This window comes from Haemaphysalis longicornis, unplaced genomic scaffold (genome assembly GCF_048455015.1).
Source record: "Haemaphysalis longicornis isolate Haplotype H1 unplaced genomic scaffold, Haemaphysalis longicornis Haplotype H1 scaffold_9, whole genome shotgun sequence".
In the NCBI taxonomy this organism is placed as follows: Eukaryota; Metazoa; Arthropoda; class Arachnida; order Ixodida; family Ixodidae; genus Haemaphysalis; species Haemaphysalis longicornis.
This window is the reverse complement of record NW_027526460.1, coordinates 41,858,762-41,867,101: the sequence shown is the minus strand read 5'-3', so window position 1 is coordinate 41,867,101 and position 8,340 is coordinate 41,858,762.

The window sequence follows — 8,340 nt, the reverse complement described above, 5'->3', positions numbered from 1 at the left end:
CGAGTGTTGCTGCACTGAATCGATATGTGATCTTTTTATAATGGCACAACAAAAAACATTGGGGTGCCTACTGGCAGGCCTATATATGCTCTCTTGCTTGTAACTATCAAAACAAGTGATACAACATAAAGTAAAAAAAATATAGGAAGTGAGCGTCCTGCTTACAGAGTCAAGACACAGTCTACAAGGTCCAGGCAAACGGAACACAAAAAAGGACACACGGCGAGGCGCTACTCCCAACTGTTTATTCGAAAACGTGCATCGTACCAATATCCTGTATCGTCGTATCTACACATATTGCGATTTAACATCGTGATTCACCGGCTGCCAAGCTGTAGTGAGAGAGCGGCGGTTCTGGCGACGTCGGAGTACCCGTTCCATGTCGGCCAGCATGCGGACGTAGATTCTCGGGCCAAGATCGCAGGTATCGCGTCTGTTCACAGGGCTTGCACGGCACCGTGCATTGATGAGCTTGTCGTAGTATAAAGATACCGGGTTTCGGCACCATATGACTCACCTCGAAGTCCTCTGGCTGCCAGGCCATCGTGTGAGAGTACAGAGCGCACGCCAGGTTAGGATGAGGTTTTTAATGGAAATGCCGCAGGTGTAGCGCGATCGCGCGTGCCACCGCTAAGTCGGTGCTGATGAAACTGATGACGATGCCGCGTCATATGCTACAGCGTATAAGAGGAAGAAGTTGAAACACCTATATCAAGACATGAGCGCTGAAACATCTTGCACATGCCAGCATGCTTCATTGAAGAAATTTATCCGAGAACCGCACCTGAGCGTGGGGTTGCGGATTCTAGATAAATTTTCCCTTACGCAGCCTTTCATCAACTAATAACCCCTGTGGGCTATTGACTTAATCGGGACTTGTATTTTGGTCATCGGCGCGCATTATCAAAACATTATTTCGTGGAGCAATCCGCATGCCATCACGCTAATGAAATCCGAGTTTTTCTTGCCCCTACTCGTCACTATTCAACAGCGACCAACGCCGCAAAAGGAGCAAGACACAAACAAAAGGCGCCAGTATTTGAAGCACCCACGCCTTCACCTCTCCCTTACAGAGACAAAGTTTGTCGCACGTCCGGGGTTCAAGTTCCCCTAGGGAGCTGTTTTTCTCGCAACCATTTTCGTCTCCCCCTCTCACGGCATTAAAAAAATAGAGCAGAGGGGTAGGGCGGAGGCGACCATCCGCCGCAGATGTAAAGAGCTAAAATTTTTAAGCACCTCGCGATCACTTGATATACCGGCCCGCTCTCCACGTACACCAGGGCTGGGAAGTGTGTCTTAAAATGAAAAGCCTGGAACGCGTGTGCCTGCGTTCAAAAGCGGATGGGAAGCGCGGACGTGCGTTTCCCCCCCCCCCCCCGAGACACGGCGGCGTTTCGCAGCCGCCCACAAAACCCGCGGATGTCGTCAAAGGAAAACAAGTGTCCGTCGTATATCGTCCATCCCCACTCTCGCCCTGGGGCAACGTAAAATATTTAAAGCTTCGAGGGGCGAAACCGCTCCTAGATCGCGATTTCGCTTTCTTCATCCTTTTCGAAGAAGGCTAGCCAGCAATAAAATGTTCACGCGTATTGCGCGGATATCGGCGTGTTATATCTTATGGAAACGGAACGGCGTTTTCGTCTCTTGTATTTCTTTCAGTGTGATACGCAAATCAAAGTGAAATGCACCGCCTTTACAGGTCGCCTGTTCGACCCGAGCTGCGTTAGTTGTCAATATTCCGGTCGGGCAGCCCAAGATCTGTAAATTTTTTGGACTATCAGACTTTAATAGCTACTCTGTAAACCCGCCGCGGTGGCTCAGTGGCTAAGGCGTTGCGCTGCTGAGCACGAGGTCGCGGGTTCGATTCCCGGCCGCGGCGGCCGCTTTTCTGATGGAGGCGAAAAGCAAAAATGCCCGTGTGTACGAGATTTCGGCGCACGATAAAGATCCCCAGGTGGTCAAAATTATTCCTGAGCCCTCCACTACGGCGCGCCTCATCGCCTGCGTTGCGTCGGCGCGTTAAACCCCACAATCAATCAATCAAAAATCGAAGCTTCTCTGTAAAGCCTGAGTACCAAACGGCAACAGAGGAATGGCCCTCACTCACTCACTCACTCACTCACTCTCGCACGTACGCATGCACGCACGCACGCACGCACGCACGCACGCACGCGCCGACATCTCAGCTGGCAACGGGAAAACAACGCTGTGTGCACTCGCGTGATATAAACAACGGCTTTCCTCGTCGCGTCGTCGCAACACTGTATAACGCTTGCGTAACCCGACGCGCCCGTCTGTCTCGCGTCGCGGGGGGCCAGCGATCATTACGCGAGCCCCAGATTTTCGAACTCGTCTAGGCAAACAGAGCCGGAGGCTTTCGTGTATGCCTTGCGTCCTCCCCTGTATACGTGCCTCGGCGCGTTACGATCGCGCTCGGGGCCACATGGTTTCGCGCGTGCCCGGCTGCTGCGCTCGACGCCCTACGAAGAATGCCTCCCCCGTTGAGGCAAATCCGAAACGCAAACAGGAGATAGAAGACGCGCGGGAGGCGCCCCGCTGGATTTGTCTATCTAATCAAGGACGTGCTCGGCCGTTCCGCGCCGTATGCCATACGTCTTCCGCTCCCGAGCCTCCCCGTTGGATTCGCAGACGTCTTTAAGCCAGCCGTTAGCCAGAAGCATCTCACCTCTTCCTCCTCGTAGTCTACACAGCTCCCACATGAGGCCGGAAACTTTGAATGCGCGAATTTAGGAGTAACTCCGTTCAAACCGTCGCTGGAAAGTCCCTCGGTTCAAGCTCCAGCCGGTGTGCAGAGCTCGCGCTGGAACAAGTCTCCCTCTTCTCTCCTGACGCGCACGTTATGTTCGGGGTTCTTTCCCTGTGTCCCAGGAAGAGAAGCCATGGACAGCCGACAGGATAAACTAAAGAACTGAGGAGGCGGCAAAGGCGTGGGCTTTCTACCTATAATGCAGGATAAATACAGCGAGGTATTTATTGGCAGCGGGAGCCCTACGCACTTTTTTGTGTGTTTGAGTCCGTCTCGTTCGTGCACGGGTGGCAAGTATAGTTTCTACCCACGCCTCGCTCTGAACCCTGGCTGCTGCCCGATCTTTGGAGCGGCGTAGATGTTTTGGCCGGGTGCCGGCTCTGGGATACAAGGCGCGTACGTGCGTGCACTTGGCCGCTCTCTCCTGCATGGTGGCTTCTCCCTGAGCCCCGACCCCCCAGGCGCGCTTTTACGGCCACCGCGAAGAAGGAAGGTGGCGCAAATCGGATTTCTCTGATCGTCAATCAAGCGGCTCAAGCGCTCCCTTGTCTCTCTCTCTCTCTCACTCCTGCGGCTTGTTCTTGTCCTTCGGTTCCCCGACGTGGTATGTAGGAAAAGACTCACAGCTATTCTCGCCACGGCTTTTCTAAACTTCGGTCTTTCAATACGTGCGTGCGCGTTTTCTTTGGGTGCCTTGTGCACTTTTAAGTTCTGCGCTCTTGGCGGGCGCGTAGCTCAGGAGGAAAATTATCTTTTTTTTTTAATGCGTATAATTCGTTGGCTGGTATCGTGGGGTTTCGGAGGGTTCGGTCATCCGCGCTTTCCGTGCTAAGTGCGTTTTCCTGGCACGGAAACTACTAGCGCCATCTACATTTCTTCCATAACAGCGAGCTCGAAGACGAAGTATAAATAGGCAAAACCATTACAAGTTACTACTTACTCGTGGCACGGTTCATTCATGTCAGTATTAGTTTCTTGGGGCGTGTCTTGAGCAGATTTAAAGCAAAACACACATACATACACAAAAATAACAGCGTACTTTTGTTCTAAAATATGCATGTCGAATTGGTTTTTACGAGAATAAACTTAAAATGCGGGCTGAAAAGCGGTGTCGAAGAGAGGCGAGACAAAGGCATAACAAAAAACAAAAACAAAAGGTGAAGTGACGTACCGAAGCGCAGCATAAGACAAGAGACAAAAACACAGAAGACACACAGTCCGCACTGTCTGTCGTCTTCTGTGTTTTTGTTCCTTCTCTTATGCTGCGCTTCGACCCGTCTATATATGTACCAACTCGCTCAAACCACAGGAAACGGCTCAGCCCTTAGGTCTAATGAGCGGCGCCAAACGCAATAAAAACAATCATCATCATCATAAACAGCCTACGGAGGTCCACTGCAGGACGAAGGCCTCTCCCAGTGACCTCCAGCGGCTCTTATCATGCGCTGCTCGAGTCCATTCTTTGTCCACTAATTTCCTTATTCCATCCCGCCATCGTGTTATTGGCCTCCCCCTTCTTCTAGACCCGTCTTTTGGTGTACCCGTTCTGTCACCCTGGTGGTTTACCGGTTGTCATTTCTTCCCACTACATGGTCAACCCAAGTACACTTCTTTTTCTTTATTCGAACTCTGTTATCATCTACTCGAGTTTGTTCCCTGATTGAGGAAGTTTGTTTCCTGTCCCTAAGTGTTAGTCCTATCATTTTTTTCGTTCCATAGCCCGTTGAGTCGACCCAAGATTGCTTTCCCGTTGCTCATTAAGTCGCCAAGTTTCCGCTCTATAGATAGGTCAACACCGGCAGGATGTTGACGCATGGATTCTTCTTTTAAATGATAGAGGTATCTCACTTTCATTATTCGGGAGTGCTTCCCAATGCACCCCAACCCATACCGATTATTCTGCGCCTGATTTCGTTCCCTGGTCAGCACTGACCCCGTGTCCGAGGTAGTTGTATTCTTGTACTTGTTCTAGCGTTTCGTTACTTGTGCTGAACAGGGCGCTTTCGGCATTTTTATTCACCATTACTTTGGATTTATTCATATTTATTACTGGCCCCAGGGCCGTGCTTTCTGATTGCAGTTCCTCGAGCAATCCTTGCAAGTGTTCTGTAGTCTCACTTAGCTAGACCATATCGTTTGCAAACTTCAAATGGCCCAAGAAAAATACGCTATTTGAGTTTTTAAAACAACTGCGTTGCAGATAGGTGAGGCGAGAAGACAACAAAACAAAAAGTAAAGAAAAAGGTACTTCCTGGAGCCGCCTCAAGCGGCATGAAACAACAACAAAAAAAATCACGCCATATCCACGGAATGACTGATGATAAGTGGGGCGAAGCTCGAGAGGGGGAGATCATCGGTAATCGTAACTCTCCCGTGAAAGTTCGCTCATTACATCATTAAGAAAGACGTGAGACTGTGTGCGTACATTGTACAAATCAACTTTTATTTTCGAAGTCAATGCTCCCAGGCCCAGACCTGGTGAAAGACCCCGCGCCATCGAGGACTACCCCGCACCTCCACCACAATTTGTCACGTAGGATGGGACACAACGGTAAAGAAAGAACTTTTATTTAGGGCGAACTTGTGCCCGAACAACACGAGAGGAAACGAGCAAAGGTCCTTGCGTCTCGTTCGATCTCCGAGAACGACTGCCTGCGTTCGTGGCGTGATCTCTTGCATGATCTCCCCCTCGCAGTGCACGTGCGCTCGCGCCTCCGTTGGCGAACACAGACAAGCTCGCGCTCCCGGGGCCGAGTTTGCGCTGCCGGTTGCAGCCGGTTCTTGCGCGTGCAACGCGGCCCACTTTGCGACATCTCCGAAAGCATGCGGCGGTCACGTACCACGAGACACAAGGGATGGACAGACCCATGACTTAAGGAGCTTCGCCCCTAAAATTGGCGGACGATTACGATGCCCCCTAAGGCGAAATCTGAGTGCAGCGCGAACTGCAGTCTTCGTAACGACGGCGCATAGCTGCTCGCCTCAGGAAGTGATCGTGTCATCAGGGAACGCACGGCGGTGCGCGCTATACTCTGCCGGTATCTCGAATCGCGTCGCTGCCCCGAGGCATGTCTCGCGTGGCCTCAGTATTTCAACTATTATTGGACCTAATTGCCCTGCCTGTGGTGCGAAGGACACAGTCGCCCATCTCATATGGGCATGCTCTGAAGACCCCTTTCCCTTGATCCCCTCAGAAGAGCTCTGGGAGAAGGCGCTGGGCAGCTCGTACTTGCAGACCCAGAAGAGTCTCGCGGAAAGAGCTGCCGTGGTCACCGGCACGCTGCGGCTGTCGGTCACCGAACGCACTTAACCGGGATTTTGAATAAAGTGTTCTCTCTCTCTCTCTCTCTCTCTCTCGCGTGGCCTCGGCATACTGCTCTCCCCCTCACACTTTCGCCGAACTTTAATCTTTCGCTTTCCTGCTCGCGCTGTCTTCGGTGGCTTCTTCGTTCTCTCGGTTACAACGAGGCTGACGCCGAGGGACGACGCGAAACCACAGAAGCTGGCGCTTAAGTGCTGCGCTCTTAACCAGGCTCTAGCGGTGCTAGAAACTGCGTTTGGTCATTTTGAACCACACGGAACCAGTCTACTCCACCCGGAGGCCTGAAAGAAGGCACGACAAAGACGATTCAGTCATGAATGCTGCACGATACGTGAGCGTTAGCTAGATCACGACCGCTCGTTTCCATCAAGCAGCCGAGGCCAAATAGAGTTTTTCGTTGTGACACCGCTCACATTACTTGGGAGTTCTTTGTTTCCTTTGTTTCGTGAAAGAGGCTGCCCTGTATTATCTCTAGCATAGCCGTAAAGCCGTTTATCTCATTTATTGGAAATGTCATTTTAACCTACCTAAGCTAAGCTAACTGATAAGAATTGATTTTTATGTCTGTACGTGTTTGTATTTTTTCAGGTGCCGTTACCTGCAGCTTGCGGTAACGTAATGGGAATTTGGAGAGCACAGGTGAGGGCTTTCAGTCTACGGAGAAATTCTTTCTCGCTTGCTTGGTGCAGTGTGTTATCGCATTGTGTTTTTGTATTGTGATGTGTTATTCTCGCACTGTTCGTCCTTTACCGCAGATGTGAATTAAGGTCTGAGTCAGGACTATATTTAATCTACAGGATGAAGCTTTCGAGTATGAAAGTCTTCTGATAGAATTAAATTAGGTAGCGGAATGAATGAATAAATTTATTGTCGAAGAAAAGGAAAGGAAAGTCCACCAGCAGGCGTAAATTGTCACACCTAGCCTGGGGTGGACACCGGAACGCCTGCTGGTGTTGGGGAATCGGGATTCCATCACAAAGATAAAATTGTATATGAGCCCCAAGGCGCACAAAAGTTGGCTGTTTTCTCCCTGTATAGTGGGTTAGCACATATATATCCGAAAAACCAAAGGATTTAAAAAGATCAGAGTTGAACAAAAGGGTTTCTTATTACTCCAGTCAAAGAGGCGTGGTGATGGCACCAGCTGTACATTTATGTTACGTTACACTAAAATATAAAGCGACTGTACTGGCTAGCATTTCGATAAGGGACACTGAACATGCTAGCGGGTCAAAATCGGAAGGTGGGACGCTTTAAAAACAAAAAAGTGTTTCTGCAATAGAAGGCGGAACAAACATTCGATTGATTAATCGATTATGAGGTTTAGCGAGCCGACGCTACACAAGCGGTGAGGTGCGCCGTAGTGGAAGGCTCTGGATTACTTTTGACCCCCGGGAGACCTTTACGTGCGCCGAAATCTTGATAACACGGGCGTTTTCGCTTTTCGCCTCCATCAGGAAAGCGGCCACCGCGGCCGGAAGTTGAACCCGCAATGTCCTCGACCTCAGCTGCACAATGCCTTAGCCTCTGAGCCACCGCGGCGGGCGCGATACAAAAATAATAAGACATCGATTGAACATTTTATTAAACTCGTTGTCTTTCGTATATGGTTAAGAAACTGCCAAAGCAAAAATAAATCACCCTCGCCCCCTATAATAAAAAGAATGCGAAACTTAACGAGGTATCGCCGTTTAGAGCTAATGCATTGATGCCGTCAACGCGTGTGTTGGAAAGCCCGTATACATACATCGCGTCCACGTCAGTCTCATATGATAGATAACCGAGTAAAATGAATGATACCTTTATTCTCTTCGGCCACATTTAAAGGCTGACTTAAACTTCTGGACCGCAACATTCGATTCCCTGGTTATTTGCACGCAATCGTCACGTCTTTTGTGTCCACTGTCTATAATATAGTCTGAGGAACGTTGAAAACAAATTGGAACGTTCCATCGTTACCATAAACAGACACTCTGCCCCGTACCAATCGGTGACGTCACCGAATCCGTCGGTGCCGGGTGACGCCGCGACCACTTGGCGACATTTCCTGTTCCCAAAAACCTAGTGGAGGGGCAAATGCGCACGGCGACCGTGCGTGCGGTGTCAGCCGATCTATCGACGCCTTCCAGCGCCGACGAGGAAAGTGCGTGCCGCGGGTTCAGACGCCTCGCCGGTTGCGCCGATATGCAAATGAGCCGGCGCCTAGGCTCTCCGCTTCACACCTCTCAGACAAAAATGCCCGCCCGATATC